Source organism: Benincasa hispida, chromosome 12, assembly GCF_027475165.1.
Source record: "Benincasa hispida cultivar pf3 chromosome 12, pf3_genome.v1.1, whole genome shotgun sequence".
Taxonomy (NCBI): domain Eukaryota; kingdom Viridiplantae; phylum Streptophyta; class Magnoliopsida; order Cucurbitales; family Cucurbitaceae; genus Benincasa; species Benincasa hispida.
The window spans coordinates 1,995,294-2,015,062 of record NC_143489.1 but is presented as its reverse complement, the minus strand read 5'-3'; the positions used below and the strand labels follow the sequence as shown (position 1 = coordinate 2,015,062).

General features: G+C 37.4%; 1 non-coding gene and 1 pseudogene across 1 annotated transcript; both read right to left on the bottom strand.

The window, feature by feature from the left end:
• Positions 1-502: 502 nt before the first annotated feature.
• Positions 503-17,641, bottom strand: LOC120093026 (mitogen-activated protein kinase homolog MMK1 pseudogene; annotated as a pseudogene).
• Positions 17,642-18,043: 402 nt separating this feature from the next.
• LOC120068632 (small nucleolar RNA R71) lies at positions 18,044-18,147 on the bottom strand. The gene has a single exon (XR_005479269.1). It is a non-coding gene; the product is annotated as a small nucleolar RNA R71 (small nucleolar RNA).
• Positions 18,148-19,769: the final 1,622 nt, after the last annotated feature.

Below are 19,769 nucleotides of genomic sequence, written 5' to 3'. Positions count from 1 at the left end.
CCTCCAAGGCCCTTCGTAACGTGATGGCGTTCCCAGGTACAAAACATCCCATCTTGAATCGTCAAGAATAAATTATTATTATTGTTATTATTTTTAATTGACCTTAATAATTATATAATTTTTAAAAATAAAATCAAATTAAAATTAGAAAATTTCTACAGATAGAAATAATATCAAATTATTTATAAAAATAACAAAACAAAAAAAAAAATGGATAGACTTCTATCAACATCTATCTCTATTTTTTATTATTTATTTTTTTAAATATTCGTCATGTCCTAATTTTGGCCCATAGTCAGACAAATTTGATTCCAAAACCCATTTAGTAGTGAATGCAATTGATATATAATAATGAACATGCAGATCAAACAATCCTCCAATAAAAAACATAGCTTATAATTGTTGGTGATGATACTCGGGGTTAAATGCAAGCGCCTCTAGATAGATCAACTATTTCATCTGTTCTTCAATAAGGATGAGTTAGAGCGTATTCAATAGTAATTTACTGTCCTGGATCAAATGTTAGCATAAAAATACAATCAATAGACCAAACATCAATAGTTGCTGTGTAATGAGATGAACTAAGTAAGAGCTCTGGTGCAGGGTACCATCTAGTAACCACATATTATATCATAAAGTCAGTTTCAGAAGTAACACGAGCAAGTATGAAATTGCATATTTTCAGGTCACAGCTGACATTTAATAGCAGATTGGAAGGTTTCAAATCTCTGTGCAGAACATTAGCTGAATATATGTACTTCAATCCACAGAGAATCTGGTATGGTAAATACTGACAATGCTGCTCTGATAATGCTTGATTTGAACGAATTATTTGTTGAAGGTCAATTTCCGTTAGCTCATATGCTATATAAACATCATTAAAAGTTTCCCCTAGAGGCGGAGGTATGATATCCCTAATTGCAACAACGTTTTCATGATCCATATGCCGAAGAAGTTTGATCTCACGAAGAGTTTACTTAGCATTCATCTTATTATTAAACGCATCAGCAATCTTCTTGTCAGTATTTAAACACCACACAAGAAGGAGATGGAAAAGGGTGAAAGGGAAAGATTTTACTATTTTGTGTAAATACTTTCCCTTATTTTTATATTTTTGAATATCCCTTACAAATATTTGTTGAGTAAAAATTTCAATATCTAAACCTTAGATTGATAATTTGGTTTATGGTTATTGAAAATTAAACTGAGTACTTTAAAAAATCAAGCTAGGAAAGCAAGATGAAAACTATGATAAAGACGTATAGTAATAAAACAAATCCAATTTTTTTTTTTTAAAAAAATGTTATCTAATTACGAGGCTTAAATTTTAAGTTTTTGTGTCTAGAAGATATTTAAATTTTTTTAACACAACAATTGCGAGGATAGGAATTAAACCTTCGATCTCTAGAGAGAATGTCATATCAATTACCGTTTAACTAGACTCACTTTAGCAGGATCTCTAAAATTTAAACATATATGATAAATCTATTAACTTTCATGTATGTGTTTAATAATTCCATAACTTTGAATTATGTATCTAAGCTCATTAACATGTTCAATTTTTTAAAAAATTTAACTGATCTACTAGAAATAATTTTTCGAGAAATTTAATTGATCTACAAGAAAATAGGCGGCATGGTTGCTCCACTTATGTATCGGGAAAAAAATTGTAATGAGATTTGTGAATGTAAAGAAATGTAGAATAGATCAACATCTCTATTAGACATAAAATTCAAAAATATTTTTTTAAAAGGTATTGTAATTAAAGTGTGGGGTGGGGGAATCAAACCTCAAACCACGAGATTGATAATATAAACACTACGCCAATTGAGCTACACTCTTGTTAGTCATAAAATTCAAAATTCAGAAGTGTATTAGACATACTAATAAATGTCGAATAGATCAATAATCTATTCGACACACAATTCATTATCTAGAGATCTACTAAATATAAAATTGAGAATTTAAGAATCTATTAAATTACCTTTTAAAGTGGAAGGACCTATTAAAAATAAAATTGAAAGTTGAAAGATTTATTAGATAGAAACCTACAAATTTAAACACTAACCTTTAATTTAACCAAACTTAGTTAACTTTTGTATTTATTCTATTTTAATCTATAAATTTTTAAACGTATTATTTTGACCCCTCAATTCTGAGTAAAAGAATTGTTCTAGTTATGTTTATATATAATATAATTAAAATAATTCTTAAACTTGATTTCTTTATTAGTTGATGAATAGATGTCTGAACAAATATTTAAAGTTACATATACGTAGGTCATAGGTTGATTTTAAAATGTGCTGAAATTTATGTCAAATAATTAATGAAAAGTTAATGATGATGAAAACTGAATTAAGTGTTAATGTAAAGTTTATGACTAAGAGTATTTGAAAGCTTAAAATGATAGTGTATATATAATTAGACCTGTCCATTAAATATAGCTCAATAAACAAGATATTAATCTACATTTTAAAAATACATATACAAATAGTTTAAATTTGGCTTTTACCTACTCAAAAAAAAAATCTATTTTCTTATATCTCTTACTCAATCCAAAACTCAGTTATAGTTAAATTAATAAAACATAATACATCAACTCATTACCAACTTTTGAAAAATGGTTTTTGAGATTTGATTAAAGTATATGGACCAAATTCAATAATTTAAAATTATAAAAGCTAAATTGAGAAACATGAATTAATACTACAATTTGATAGGACTTAATCTATACAAATTATAAAGTACATGAGCTAAATTGTTATTTATTAAAATTTAAAGACTAAATCGTTATAAATGTGGAAACAAAAAATGATTTTTAACCTTTAAAGAGTTTTTTGTTTTGTTTTTTTTTCAAAGGCTTTTAAAAGTTAAAGAATTCAACTTCTAATGTAACCAATTTAAATTATCGAGACAATTTAAAGAATGTGTATATTAGTTTATTTATTTAAAGAGAGTGCCACTTCACTTAACATGATGAACCATTTTGGATAAGATTGCTTCGAGAAAATGGCATATGGATGGCCCAAAAATGGAGGATTGAAGGTTTTGAAAAAAAAGGTTTATATTTTTTATTATTATTATATTTATATTTATTATTATTATTATTATTATTATTATTTTGCTTTTGGCCCTTTAGCTTACATCATTATTGGGAAAAATTACTAAAAGGACCAAAATTTAAGTGCCTTCTTCTTTCTTCTTCTATTTCTCGTTTCACTGTTAGATATATTTTCTTTAATCCAATCCAAACAAAGAAAGTGAAGAAATTGAATCCCGTGCGAAAATGTGTGAACACTCGTACTTCAATATCCGTAGAAGAAAAAAAGAACAGAAAACAAATATGCTTGCTGTAATTTAATAAAAAAATGTATAAATATTCACTTTTGAAGATTGTTCTTCAAGTGATTCTCCTGTCAATATGTTTCGAATACCACCAGTAATGTATCTCCACTATTCTCCGATAGAATCGTGACTCGTGGGAATCGAGGAAAAGAGAGAATTCACTATTCTCCGATAGAATCGTGGCATGTGGGAATCGAGGGAAAGAGAGAATTCACTATTCTCCGATAGAATCGTGGCTTGTGAGAACCGAGGGAAAGAGAGAATTTCTTGAGAGAATGAGAGAGTTGAGACTAGAGAGGGAAAATAAGATTAAAAAAAAAAATCAATTTTCTTATCTCTTTCTTTATTTTACGATAAGTTAAGGGAAAGAGAGTTACCTCTCTCCCACTAACTACCAATAACTCCTCACATGGGGAGTTATTTATTTATGTATTATTATTAATATCAATTAAATCAAAATTTAATTTACATTAATTAAATAATATTTATAAATCTAATCTATTAAATTTTAATTAATTAAATATCAAATATTTAATTAATGATATATTTAAATCATATTTAAATATATTTTCCTCTCCTAACCTATAGTTTTAATATGCGTCTTATTCATATTAATTTTTTACCTATAATTTTAATATAAATCTAATGTTTATTATTTAAGATTTGAATCTTATTCAAATATTTTATTTTTCTCAAGTTTAATTTTGAATATAGTTCAAAATTAATTTTATAATATAATGTATCCATATACATTGTATTAATTGTATCATATACAATTATATTTTCCAAATCATAAATTCAAATTCACCCAAAACTTTAACAATTCTATTTTTCTACCCTTAATGAGTTAGCAGGGAGATCTAATGGACCTATAGATTAAAAGCACCAATGATACGAGATTAATTAATTAAACTCTTTAATTAAATTAATCAACATTCATTAACTGTGGGTAGCTCTACTAAAGACCCACACCTGCATTGTTTGCACTGCAGATATATTTCTGTATCCATAGATTTAATCGTTATTGGTATGTCAATCCTTTACTAGTAGTTCATAAGTACAACTGGGTCAAATTACCTACCCCTGTAATTACCTATAGTTCCGTAATTCCCACTGATCCTCTAATGAACAACCTATTTATGGTCCTACCATAAACAAAATCCCTCTCGGGCCAATCAAAGGGAAGAAGCCCCAGTGTTCAAAACTTGGTAGCATTTAAAGGAACAACTCGTTTACTTTCTCTAAAGACAAGAAGGTGTAAATTCTATCTCGTGTAGTTATGTTTCCAGCTCCCCACTCAGTTTTTTCCCCAAAATGGTAGGCATATTGAGTCGGTGAATTGGGCCACTCACACCAATACAAATCAAAGGACAGTCCCTCATAGGCAAGAGTTCATAGTTCACTCAGGATTGAGATTGAGTTACCTACAGTACCCTATGAAATATTAATCTTTTCAATCAACGGTATTATAGTGAAAGATTAATTATTTTGCGATCTAGTCTTATACAAACTCTTTGTATAGAATACCACCAATCGCAGTCTATTACATGAACAACTTGAATCAAATTGTTTATAACATTTACAACACTTGTTACATTTACAAAGTGGATCATATCAATAGTGTTTCCAGGATAAGGTACCTAACCTTATCTATATACTATAGACCTTTTAGGTTATTACTTGAACACGATTCAACTGTATATCTACCACACATTGTTCAAGTTATATTACATAACAATGGATCTTAGTTTATTGGATTAAGTTATGCAAGACTAATAAATGAATAAAATATCTCTTTATCTTATTAATAAATAATAATGTTACAAAATTACAAACTACGAGATTTATGACATAAATCCCAACAATCTCTCACTTGTTCTAAAGCTTTAGTGGGGTGTATAATAAAATAACTATTACAATACAATACAGTTAACAATACAATAAACTATGGCATATTGTCACATCTCCTCCCGAGCCTTATCACCCTGACCCGAAAGAGGATGTGAAGACAACCAACACCTCCCTTTTGTGATATCAACTTCCCGACTTCATCAACTTAATAGCTAGGTTAACAAACAAACATTATAACTCATTAATAATTATGAATGATTAAACATATTGTTTTTCATGTTTTAACCTAATTATCCTAATGACTTCCAGTTAACATGATCCGATTCCCGCCCTATGAGATAGTACCACTTCAAACCTCAGGTGGCTTTTTCCAGAACGACCCGCTTCTGCTACCTGGGGGAGAAAGAAAACAAGACATGGAAAATGTGAGCTATAAGCCCAGTGAGTGGTGCTTTTATCAGAAAATAAGTTTGACTTCAGAAATTCATTTTGGGAAAAATAATTCCAGAATCAAACAAGTATCACATAATAGAATGTAACCTCCCTAGTCGGTCAATTGGATATCCTTGGGATGATCATGTATTTTTCCTAGGTATTCTCTGTGAATAACCCACAATGGCTAAAGTGGAAACAATCTCTACACTCTATAACCCGCCAAATGTGCAGATGTCGACAATTCCTGTTAGACATACTTGGGCATACTGACATCCCAGCCAGATACCCTGACAATATCAGCCAAGCATCCATAAAGCATGCTAACAATATCTCAGATACAAATCCAGTTTCCAAATGCAATTACACACGCATTATGACAACAATACAACAACAATCAAGTCCATAAAAAACACATTTCCCGATCATGCCAATAATTCAAATATAACCTATATATATAATCACATATATACATAGAAATCAAACATACAAAAAGTAGAATAGCCACTCACAGTTCCTCCTGTTCTGTTCCTCAAGAATGCCCTTAACCTACTCCTGGTCCCGTTTCCTTGAATTCCTCTTGTTTCCGAAGAAATTCCAAATTAATCCATCATTCCTCCAATAATCCCAAATTATATACAAATAACCTTAAAAATTAAAATAACTAGCTTACCCACTTTAAAATAACAAAAAAATAGGCTTAACTTCTCCAAAACAGCCATTTAGAGGTTATTTTGGCAAGTTGAGGGCGCTGGGCAGCAGGTGGGCGTGTCTGTGTGCGCAGGTGAGCAAGGAGGCACGCTGATAGGCGATAACTCTCGCACAGGCAGCGTTGGGCGTCTGGGCATGCGCCTGACTGATCGTGTGCAAACTGGGCGATGCGCACGCAGAGGCATGCGCTAAGATGCGTCCGTACGTGCTGGCGTGCGTTCGTCCAGATGCACGTCTAGCAAGGCGCACGCGCTTGGGCTGGCGAAAACAAGCGACAAGGCAGCTGGGCGACAACCTATGCGATCAACTGAACCACCTTGCTATCAACGCAAATTCCTTCTTCTACAGAACTCCAAACGCAATGACAGTCCAGGACCTCTCACTACACTTCTTTCTGAGTAATTTACACCAATTTCACTCAAATGGCCCGAGTGACTTGTGAGAGTCCTTCGTCCTAAACATCCTATTTATAGGCATCCAAAGTCCTTCCAACTCAACACCTTCTACTTGGTTGCATGATCAAATGTTCCATTTTCATGCTGCTAATGCAACCCTTTGCCACATTGACACTGATGTGTCTTTCTTTCCCTTAACCAACACATATGTCCTCCCTTGCATGTCCTCTCAGGTGTCTACCTCAATTTTTATGAGATCTCAGACTTCCCCTAGTTAGCCACATGTCCGGACGAGCTGGTACTTCAGACTTGCTCTCCAAGTCTACTTTGTCAACGCATACACCACTTACCATGGTCGCAAGACTTAGCCATCGCATCCCTCTTTTGTGCCCATACTAACCTGAAGTCCATAGCACACCTTACTTCGTCGCATACCCCATTGGCGCATAAGTCCCTTTGGCCTAGATCACCGCATACTCCATCGCATGCTTTAATGCCTAACCCCCCTTGCACAATGCGCCCGTGAAGCCTATTATAACCTTCATTGAGCTAGTCATCGCATAGCCTTATCGCATGGGCTTTCCCTTGCCTTCCTATGTGCCTTCCTATGTGCCTTTCACAACTTAACTCTTATCAACATGGGTTTCCCATTGCGCTGACAGTGGAGTTACTATTCTCAATTTATATATATATTTGTATAGCAATGTCGAAAATAAATACTTCACCCTCAAATTTAAAATGTGGCAATGTCCTTATTGCCAAAAAAAATTAAAATAAGCCATGCGATGGTCATAGAATGCGTTGTAAAGAGAGTTTGAAAGAAAGCTAGTAAACCCCTAACTTCTAGAAATATTTCATGAGGTGACTATCTTAAGATTAAGTTGACTCTCGTATATACGAAAGGCATAGAAGCATATTTTTCATCATTGAAATCATACTTGACAAAGAAACAGAATGCGGTAAGCTACTAAATTTATCTATTTGTTAAATGATTGCGGTAATCAAGGAGGATGCAGTGATAAAATTTTGAAAAGTAAAATGCGATGTGATAGCGCAAAATTTGAAATAAAGATAAGGAAGAATACACCCCCAAATTCTGCGTTGTCGCCCGTATTGTGTATTAATGCATCCATCCTTAAGACGATCTTTGCTTCTGTGGATTGCGATGATGGAATGAGATCATTTGCTTCTTCTTGTAATATCTCCGCAATCCTGTGCCTTAATCCCTGTAAATAGACAAAGAGGGGGTCAAATGAATTAAAAACAAAACAACATTTTTTTTCTTGAGAAAGAAATTATAAGAATGAGTAAGATACAGATAGCTTGAATAAAAGTAAAGTGACGAAGGGATAAGAGTTCAAAAGTCATGTAAGAGGGTAGTTCGGATTTTTCAACTTTGTGGAGGCTGTTTCTGGCTGGAAATCTCCTCCGCAATATGCCTTGATCCATTGTCCATTAACTTTAAAATGTTTGACTACCATCCTCGGTGATCAGTTCCACTTCACCATGTGGAAATATTTCTTTGATGATGAAGGGACCGAACTAGCGTGATTTTAATTTTCCCGAGAAGAGCCACAATCTTGAATTGAAGAGTAAGATCTTTTGCCCGACTTGGAGGTTTCTAGCACATATGCGTTTGTCATGCCAGCGCTTGGTGCGCTCCTTATAAATCTTCGCATTTTTATATGCGTTGATCCTCCATTCTTCTAGCTCGACCAGTTGCATTTTTCGCGCTTCCCCTGCCTTATTCAAATTAAAATTTAGCTTCTTGACCGCCTACAATGCTTTATAATCCAACTCCAAAGGCAAATGATACGCTTTGCTAAATACCAACGCATAGGGGGACATACCAATTGGTGTTTTAAATGCGGTTCGGTATGCTCACAATGCACCATCAAGCTTCATTGCCCAATCTTTCCGCGAAGGTTTTACTACCTTTTCAAGTATCAACTTAATTTCTCGATTGGACACTTCAGCCTGGCCATTCGTTTGCGGATGGTACGCGGTGGCCATTTTGTGAAGAATATTGTACTTGTGCAGCAGCTCCTTGATATTGTGATTGACAAAGTGTGATCCTTCATCACTTATGATGACACGGGGAGTGTCAAAACGAGTGAAAATATTTCTTTTGAGGAACTGGGAGACTACCGCCGCATCACTTGCAGCACATGCTATTGCCTTTACCCACTTGGAGACATAATCGACGGCCAATAAAATATAGTGCTTGCCATGCGAAGGAGGGAATGGCCCCATGAAATCAATCCCCCATACGTCGAATAATTCCAGCTGCAAATAGTGTTCATTGGCATTGCGTTCTTCCATGAAATATTGTCGGTGCGTTGACACCGATCACATTTCATTGCATAGTCAGCAACATCCTTAAATAATGAAGGCCAAAAGAATCCACTTTGCAAAACTTTGGTTGCAGTGCATTGCCCTCCAAAGTGCCCTCCATATCGCGAATCGTGGCACTGTGACAATATGCGTTGTTGAGCAGTATTTGGTATGCATAATCGAATGATTTTATCTGCACCTCTTTTATACAGATTCGGCTTATCCTAATAATAATGTTTGCATTCATGCTTAAGCTTCTTCTGTTGATGGTAGGTGTAATCTTCAGAAAATTGTTCACAAACCAAATAATTAACGATGTCCACATACCAGGACAATTCTTCTATGTGGAACAGCTGCTCATCCGGGAACACGACACTCACCTTAGATTTGTTGCGGTCAACCTCGGGATTTCCAGTTTAGATAAGTGATCCGCAACTTGATTCTCTATCCTCTTCCGACCAATTATTTCGATATCAAATTCTTGAAGGAGGAGAACCCATCTGATCAGCCTCGGCTTTGCGTCCTTCTTTGTCATTAAATATTTAATTGTTGAGTGATCAGTGTGAATGAGTACCTTGGTTCCCAATAGATACGCCTTGAATTTCTCCAACGCAAAAATCACAGCCAGGAGTTCTTTCTCAATGGTGGCATAATTTATTTGAGCAGGGTTTAGAGTTTTACTCGCATATGCGATGGGATGCAAAATAGTTTTCTTCTTTTGCGCTAAGTCTTCCCCCATCGCATACCCACTTGCGTCGCACATGATTTCAAACGGCAGTGTCTAATCTTGCGCAATCAAGACGAGCACGATAATCAGTGCATCTTTTAAAACTCTGAATGCATTGAGGAAATTTTTGTCAAACTCAAATTTTCTATCAGCCTCTAACAACGCACTCAGTGGTCATGCTATCTTAGAAAAATCTTTAACGAATCCTCTATAGAATCCAGCATGCCCCAAGAAGCTTCGAACAACCTTTACGCTGGTTGGTAGCGGGAGTTTTTTAATTGCTTCAATCTTTGCTTTGTCCACCTCCAACCCTTCCTGGGAGACTTTGTATCCCAACACTATACCCTCTTTTACCATGAAATGACATTTTTTCCAATTGAACACTAGGTTCGTCTCTTCACATCTCTTTAGAATTTTCTCCAAATTGGCTAGGCAGACTTCATACATGTTCCCATAAACGGAGAAGTCATCCATAAATATTTCTACTGATTCCTCGAGATAATCTGAAAAGATTGCCATCATGCACCTTTGGAACGTGCTCGGCGCATTGCAAAGGCCAAACGACATGCGACGAAAAGCAAATGTCCCATATGGGCAGGTGAATGTGGTCTTGTCTTGGTCTTCAGAAGCTATCATGATTTGATTGTATCCGGCATACCCATCCAAGAAGCAGTAAAAAACATTCCCTACTAGTCTGTCTAGCATTTGATCAATAAATGGCAAAGGGAAGTGATCTTTCTTTGTAGCCGCATTCAACTTGCGGTAGTCCATGCATATGCGCCATCCAGTGATAGTCCTTTGCGGTATTAATTCATTGTTCTCATTTGGGACTACCGTCATTCCACCATTCTTCGACACACATTGCACGGGGCTGACCCACGTGCTATCTGCTATGGGATAGATAATGCCCACATCCAGCCACTTGATAATCTTCTTTTTGACGACCTCCTTCATCGCAGGGTTAAGTCTACGTTGATTTTCAATTATTACCTTGTGGTCGTCCTTAAGACGAATGTGGTGCATGCAGTATGCGGGGCTAATTCCTCTGATGTCAGCGAGCGTTCAGCCAATTTCTCACATATGTTTCTTGAGAATGCTCATCAACGCATTCTCTTGATCTTCATTGAGCGCAGAGGAAATTATCACTGGCAGCTTCTCATTCTACCCCATAAATGCGTACTTCAAATGAGTTGGTAGGGTCTTTAGTTCAAGTGTTGGTGGTTCCACCAGGGAAGGTTGCGTTGTTTTTCTTTTTTTTTTTGCTCTTCTCATTATGTTGCGTACTTCTTTGTTTGTTTTTGCTATGATCGCATTGCAGGCAGCTACGGATGCGTTGGCATCCTGTTCTTCATACTCTTCATCAGAATTTTCTTCTTAAATCAAATTCAATTCGTCATCAGAATCCTGCAGGTCTTCTTCATCCGGAAATTTCATGGCACAGATATATTAAATTTGAGCTTCTGTCCATTTATACTCAAAGTGATTTATCCCTTGTGCATATCAATTTGAGCACGACCCATTGATAGAAAAGGTCACCCTAAAATGATGGGCACATCTTTTTCGGCCTCATAGTCTAGAATGATGAAGTCAGCTGGCAAAATAAATTTATCAATCGTGATCAGCAAATCCTTCGCCTTACCTTCTGGATGAACCAGACATCTGTCAGCCAATTGGAGAGTCACTGATGTGGGCACAAGTTGCCCCACATTTAATTGTCTAAAATTGATAGTGGCATCAAATTTATGCTAGCCCCCAAGTCATACAGGGCTTGCCTAGTATAGAGTCCTCCTATGTAGCAAGGAATAGTGAAGCTCCCAAGATCGCTCATCTTTGGTGGGATAATAGATTTGGAACTTTGCGTTAATGACACCGTGGCAAATTTCCTAGCCCCTCTCTTCTTAGTTACCATGTCCTTCAGAAACTTGGTATAGGCAGGCAGTTCCTCAATCACTTCACTGAAAAGGATGTTAACATGTAATTGCTTTAACATAGGTAAGAAACGTTGGTACTGTACCTCTTCATTTTTCTTCTTCCTTAGTCTCTTCGGGAAGGGTGGTAACTGAACTTTCACGGTTCCCGTTTCATTTGATTTTGAGGTTGACGCAACCTCAGATTCTACTGCTTCATTTTCTCTTTCTTTTTCTTGCATTACCACAATCTCAGGCTCAGTTGTGATGGAAGTTGGTTTATTTTGCTCATTCTTTTCTCCCTCTACAATCTTTCCACTGCGCAATGTCACAACTTGACATTGTTTCTCACCTGAACCCCCTGGGTTGCGTGGAAGTTCGGTTGAACTTGGCAATGCCCCTTGCGGTCTAAACGATCACTCGACGTCTAAATGATCGCACACATTCTCTAAACGATCACTCAGCTTTTCTAAACTATCTCTTAGTGTGCTGAGTTTTCTAAACAATTGCTTACTAAATACTAGACGATCGCTTAGTAAAACCTACACGATTGTGTAGCTTTCTCTAAACTATAAGCATCCACTATACGATAGCCTTCTCCCACTTGCTTATCATTCTACACGATTATCTCTTTCCTCTTTCCTCTACCAATTCCAACAAAGACCACTCTTTGGATTCTCACTCCGAGAATACCAAGGGCTCTAAGTGGTGGTGTCGTCCCTACTCCTGCTTGTTCATGCGTTACCGTTAGTGTAGACAATTGTGCTGCTGGTAGCCGACTGTTTGCTGGATGATAAAGAACGTAGAGGTTTGCTTCCGTTGGGATGAGTTCGAAGTGAAGAGAGTCTTCAACTGGTGCGTATACTCAATCTCTTGTATTTTATTTATCAAAGTATGTCGTTAATTAGTGTAAAATTGCATACCTATTTATTAGAATATTTGTGTGGTAATTCAGTCACAATGAAATAGGAAAGATCTGAACACGCTCATGGATATGTATAAGAGTTCCTTCAATTGGTATTAGAGCTAGGTTCTGATATTCAAATTTCATTGATGCAACGAATTGCAATACATTCTTGGTGGATGCATATCTGCTCTGTTTAATTGTTAAATTATTGTGGATGTGCGGATTAATGGAGTTTTCTGGGATGTTTCCTCAGTTTTATTTAATTCTTTTTCATTTTCGGTTGAATTAAAAGGCCCGTGCATTTTTGGGCATTATTAATCGTTATCGAGTGTGTAATCAAAATCAGTTTGAGTCTTGAGTCGTTCGTGAAGAAGATCGAAGCAATGGTTTCTGTTCTTCGAGGTAGAAGACTATCAAGGGTTAATCGGGTCGTGTAGACGATGGGATAAGGGATCGCTGAGTATCGGATGCTCTGGTATTATTAAACGTGCGCGCACACTAGATGATCGTTCAACTTAATAAGCTTCTTTGCTTAGTAACTGACTAAACGATCGCTCAGCAACGCATAGTAAATCATTTACCTTTCGTCGCGTTAAGCGATCACCTAGACAATCAGGCTTTACAATTTCGTTGTCGTATAAGCGATCGTTTAGATTTTTTGCCTATTGTCTAGTGTGCAGTGTTTACCTTTGGCGTTTACTAAACGATGGATTTCTTCTAGTAGTTCAAGACCCGGCTTGCCTGTGAACCGATTTTCTCAACGGAAAATGTAATAGATAGAGTTATTTCATTCTGGTTTTTTGTATGGGTTCATCTTGGTCCATTAATCCTTGGTTTATTACATGCGATGTATGGTTTTTATATGTCGTATGGTATGCACATATAGTAAATCCCACCTTAGGTTATGCATTGGTCATGCATCATCTCTTTATTATAAATGCTAGTTATGTTATGTGATACATGAAAAGCATTGACATGCATCATCTTTATATTATAATTGTTATAGTATAAGGGTGAATGGAAAGCATGTTTACTTGGTTATTACACAACTTGTGGCAAAGGGTTATACCCAGGTAGAGGGAGTCGACTATGAGGAGACTTTCTTTCCTATTGCCATGCTAAAGCCGATCCGCATCCTTCTATCCATTGTAGCTTATTATAATTATGAGATCTGGAAAATGGACGTCAAGATGACCTTTCTTGAGGAGATCATTTACATGGTGCAACCCAAGGGATTCATAGCCCAAGGTCAAGAGTAAATGGTTTTCAAGCTGAATCAGTTCATTTACGGGCTGAAATAGGCATCTCAATCTTGGAACATACGGTTTTATACTGTGATCAAGTCGTATGGTTTTGACCAGAACGTTGATGAACCTTGTGTCTACAAGAAGATCATCAATTCTTCAGCAGTCTTTTTAGTGTTGTAAGTAAACGATATACTACTAATTGGGAGTGATGTAGGTCTACTGACTGCAGTTAAGAACTGGCTAGCGACCCAATTTCAAATGAAAGATTTGGGAGAGGCTCAATTTGTTTTGGGTATACAGATCTTTTAGGATCATAAGAACAAAGTGCTAGCATTGTCTCAGGTATCGTACATTGACAAGATGTTGCTCAAGTACTTGATGTAGGACCCCAAGAGGGGTCTATTGCCGTTTATGCATGGAGTCACTTTGTCTAAGGATATGTGTCCTAAGACGCCTCAAGAGGTTGAGAAGATGAGACGACTCTCATATGCGTATGTCGTTGGCAGTTTGATGTATGTGATGCTCTGAACTCATCCAGACACCTGCAATGCTGTGGGCATAGTCAGTAGGTATCAGTCTAAACCAGGCCATGGTCATTGGATTGTAGTGAAGAACATCCTCAAGTATTTTCGGAGAACAAGGGACTACATGCTCGTGTATGGATCTAGGGATTTGATCCTTACTGGATACACGGATTCTGACTTTCAGACCGATAAGGACTCTCACAAGTCCACATCAGGGTCAGTCTTTATACTTAACAGAGGAGCTGTAGTGTGGAAAAGCACTAAGCAGGGGTGCATCGCCGACTCCACTATGGAGGCGGAGTGCATAGCAGCTTGTGAAGCTGCTAAGGAGGCCGTTTGGTTCAAGAAGTTCTTGACAGAACTGGAAATTGTTCTAGATATGTCTAGGCCCATTACCCTCTATTGTGATAGGAGCCTAGGAGTCACAGGTGTGACAAACACATAGAGCGGAAGTATCATCTGATCCGGAGATAGTGCATCGGTGATCGTCACGAAGATTGCTTCGGAGCACAATATTGTTGACCCATTTACGAAAGCTCTCACGGCTACAGTGTTTGAGGTTCACCTTCAGAGCATGCGTCTACAAGATTGCCTGCGGCCTACTGAAAAAGAAATGTTGACGATAAGGTTCGATGTTGAAAAGTTCAGAGCATATTTGTTTGGTGTGGCAACAACAATCTACACAGACCACTCCGGTATTAAGTTTCTGATGGACAAAAAGGACGTATAACCCTGGCTGATTCACTAGGTACTGCTACTTTAAGAGTTTGATGTGAAAAACAAAGACAGAAAGCGGACTGAGAATCAGGTGGCTAACCATCTGTCTAGACTGGAAAGCAGAGAGATATATGAAAGATAAGTTGAAATCAGATATGCGTTCCCTGATGAACGCCTACATAAAATTGAAGACAAGGAACCTTGGTATGCATATGGTTAATTACTTAACCATAAAACAGTTTCCTGAGCACTTCAATGCACAACAGAAGAAATGACTTATACATGATAGAAAATTCTATTTTTGGGACGAACCGTTTCTCTACAAGCAAGGTCCTGACTTCATTATGTGTCGATGCGTTCCTGAAGTTACAACGCATCCTAGCTAAATGTTATGATTCTTCTTATGGGGGTCATTTCGGAGGACAAAAAACTGCTGCCAAAGTATTTCAATTTGGGTATTTCTAGCCCACCCTTTTTAAAGAAGTAAATGAGTATGGTCTGAAATGCGATCCTTGCCAACACACTGGAAATATCTCTTCGAAGGATGTAATGCCTCTGAACAACATATTGGAACAACATATTGATTTCATGGGACCTTTCCCTCTGTCTTGCAGACAACAGTACATCTTGTTAGTAGTTGATTATGTATTAAAGTGGGCCGAGGCTGTAGCTTGTGCCAAAAATGATGCGGCAACCATTTCAAAATTTCTAACCAGAAACATTTTCACGTGCTTTGGAATGCCTAAGCACTGATAAGTTGGAACAACTAAGGTTTTTAATGATAAATTCTCCTTATTTTTAGAAGAAACACATGAATTACTCAAACATTAGCAAACTCATGCAAAAGAAGTTTTATTACTAAATACTACGGCACTAATGCATTGAATTGCAGGATTTCAACGAAGCTAACGCATAATCAAGAAAGTTTCGTAGGGAGAGCTCTAACGCATGGACCATGCGTCGGAGAAAATTCAACACAGAGAAGATTCATTGATATAGGCTGATTGTGTCACATCACCACATGCAAGTATGGGCACTTGCAGCAGGCGGCATCTGAAAAGCTTCCGAGTGTCAGGTGGCTGACCAGGGCATGAACTTTAATGCTGCCCATCACCAAGTGGACATGACCAACGCCTATAAATAGATGAAGTCCCTCTAGAGTTTGCAGTCAGGACATAGAAATTTTTCAAGACTCTCATTCTCTATATAGCGTAGTCGTAATTTTAGGTCTTTAGAAGCTGTGCTGTGCTGCCAAGATGATCAGAAGGGTTGAGAACCACCACCACCACCGGTCAGGGAGCGGAGGAAGCCAAGCTTGAGAAAGACACTTAGTCCAACTTCTATACAAGTGATTGTACACAATAGAATTGAGCCAAAGAGATATAAGAGATTATACTCTACGGCTTGACTCAATTCCTTTCATCTCATTTATCGCTTTCATTTCATTTGATTGAATATTGCTTTTGTAAAGACAATTTGCTTCTTTATAAATTCATATATTTGATCCATCACACTTTGCCATTGTTTGTTTCATGTTTATGTTGAATGCATTTATACTTTATACAAAACTTCATTTCAAATGCTTAAGCCGACTTGATCAATTGGTGAAAGCATCCTTAGCTTAGATTATTCGAGAGAATAGATAAGCCAGCATCAAGTAGGACGCCTAGTACATCTAGAGATAGACTTACTAGTGATTATTGCATTCTGTGTTAGACGCATGCATCCTAGAGATAAGTTTTGTATGTTATTCGCATTGAGAAATGTTGAATGAAGTCTAACGCATAAACAAAGATAAGCAAATCATCCCATCTCATCCACATCACACTCTGGTTTGTGTACACTCATCTTAGACCGACGCATATCACTTACATTAAAATCCATTTTCGCATGATCTATCACTCACTACTCAACTCTTTTGTATCTTTTTGCACAAGCACAACACTTTAGTGTAAATAACATATTTCTCTCATACATTTAGGAAACCCCTATAATAGCTACAATGCAAGGTCTGCGTTAGCTTAACTGAATCCTTGAGTTCGACCCTAGACTTACCAGGAACCTAAATTGGATTTATATTTGGGTCTGGTTTAGGAAAACTTGAACGTCAATAGTGGAGTGTTGTGCGTTCTGTTGCATATCTCTAACGCACCAATGCGTTACAATCACATAAACGCATCAAAACATCAATGCATCATTTATACTTAGAACTTATTCTTCCAATTTATTTTATACAATACACTCCTAGCATGAATCACGATAGCAAGGAACAAGTTTTTCGCACCGTTGTCAGGGATTCAGAAACAAAATTAACAAGAAATTTCATTTGTATCTGTTGTAAGAACACTTAAGTCGAGGGAGTATTACAAGCTAAGCCTAAGCTTGTGAACGTTTATGAGCAGGGAGAGCACTCTTGAACTTAGATACGAACTCGAGATTGAAAGGGCCTTCCGACGTAGAAATCGATCTCATCGTCGTTGAAGGTTGAGGCAGTAACTTCTCAGACAACAGAATAGGCAAATCAGAAACTAGCTCATGCTGCATAAAATCCGATCTTTATGGCGAACAGTAGCACACGTCCCATGAGGGAGTACGCGTCCCCTGTACTATATGATTTCTCTCTAGGAATCATATATCTCAACTCCAGACGGAACGAGGTTCGAGTTGAAATCTGTAATGGTCCAAATGCTCCAGACTGCTGAACAATTTGGGGGTGGTCATGGTGAAGATCCTCACGCCCACATGAAGCATTTCCTGGAAACGTGTAACTCATTTGTGATTCCAGGAATCACCCCAGAGGCGATCAGGCTGTCTTTGTTCCCCTATTCTTTGCGTGATGATGCAAAACAATGGGTGAGCTCACCGGAGCCTAGTGAAATCACCACCTGGGAGAAGTTCGTGGAGAAATTTATGCAAAAATACTTCCCATCTACCACTAACACGAGGAGGCGTCGAGAGATTATGAACTTTGAACAAGAAGAAGCTGAGACCTTAAGTGCCACATGGTAGCGTTTTAAGGGCTTGGTTAAAAATTGCCCGAACCATGGATTACCACTAACTATCCAAATGGAGACATTTTATGGAGGATTGAATAGAGCATCACAGATGGCAGCCGACGCAGCAGCGGCTGGTGGAATTATGGATAAATCTTACTCTGAAGCTAAGGAGATATTAGACTGTATTGCTAAGCACAACATGGAATGTGTGGACGATACGTATGATGGAAGAGCTAACAGAAAGAAGAGGTCTCAGAATGTTAATTCTATCGATTCCAACGCAATAGCCACACTATCTGCACAAGTGGCTAAGATGACCAGCCTTTTGCAGAACATAACGCTATGAAACGCATCAAATTAGCAAAAGGTGAATCAGGTAGAAGCATTTGGGCAGCCCATGGTCAGCTTTGTGGGCTGTGGAGATCCTCACTCCTATGCGAATTGCCCACAAAATCCTTAGTCAGTATGTTTCATTAAAACAACCCATTTTCCAATACATATAATCATAGATGGAGAAACCATCCAAAATTTTCTTGGATAGGAGGAAATCAAGAGGAGCACCACCTAGGAGTGAATCAACAGCAAAGACATGAACCGCCGCCTACATTTCAACCAACGCATCAGCCACACCAATAGCCCTTTAATAGAGGAGGACAGACGTCGAGCTCAGGATCTCTGGTTGAAAACCTATTAAAAGAGTACATAGCCCAGAATGACGCATTGCTGAAAAGCCAGACGTCGTCTATCAGAAACCTGGAAATACAGGTAGGGCAGATAACGAGCGAGTTAAAAAATAGGCAGCCGGAGTTCTACCTAGCAACACTGAAACACCTGGGAACAACAATAGAAAAGAGCAATGTCACGCGATGACTTTGTGAAGTGGAAAAACTCTTGAAGAAAGAAGAATGAATCCAAGAAATAACAGTCCTTCAAAAGAACGCAACACACGTTCAATGGCAGTAGAAGATCAAGAAGAAAGAACGCCTGAGACCATAAGCCATTCAGAACCAAGTACGTCTAACACGGGAAAAACTATGGTGCCGCTAAATGCACTATTCTCTAGACGTCTGATGAAGAAGAATGATGAACAACAATTCAAGTGCTTTCTTGAGCTCCTGAGGCAATTGCATATCAACTTTCCACTTATAGAGGCCTTGGAGCAAATGCCAACATATGCCAATTTTTTTAAGGACATTTTGACAAAGAAAAGAAGAGTCAGCGAGACAGAAGTAATCGAACTAACGCAGGAGTGCAACGCGTTAGTAAGCAACAGTCTACCTAAGAAATAGAAGGACCCTGGGAGCTTTATAGTTCCTTGCTCGATAAGAGGATTGGATGTGGGTCATGCATTGTGCAATTTGGGAGTTAGCATTAATCTCATGCCACTCTCAATCTTTAAGAAATTGGGAATTGGCGAAGCATAACCCACTTCTATTTCTCTTCAACTTGCTGACAGAACAATCAAGTACCCAGAAGGAAAGATTGAAGACGTTCTGGTAAAGGTTGACAACTTCATATTCCCAGCAGACTTTATTATCTTGGACTATGAAGCGGATAGGGATGTACCAATTATCCTTGGACGCCTCTTTCTAGCTATTGGAAAGTTTTAATAGATATGCATAAAGGAAAATTAAATATGCGCGTAGATAATCAAGAGGTGAAGTTTAATGTGCTAA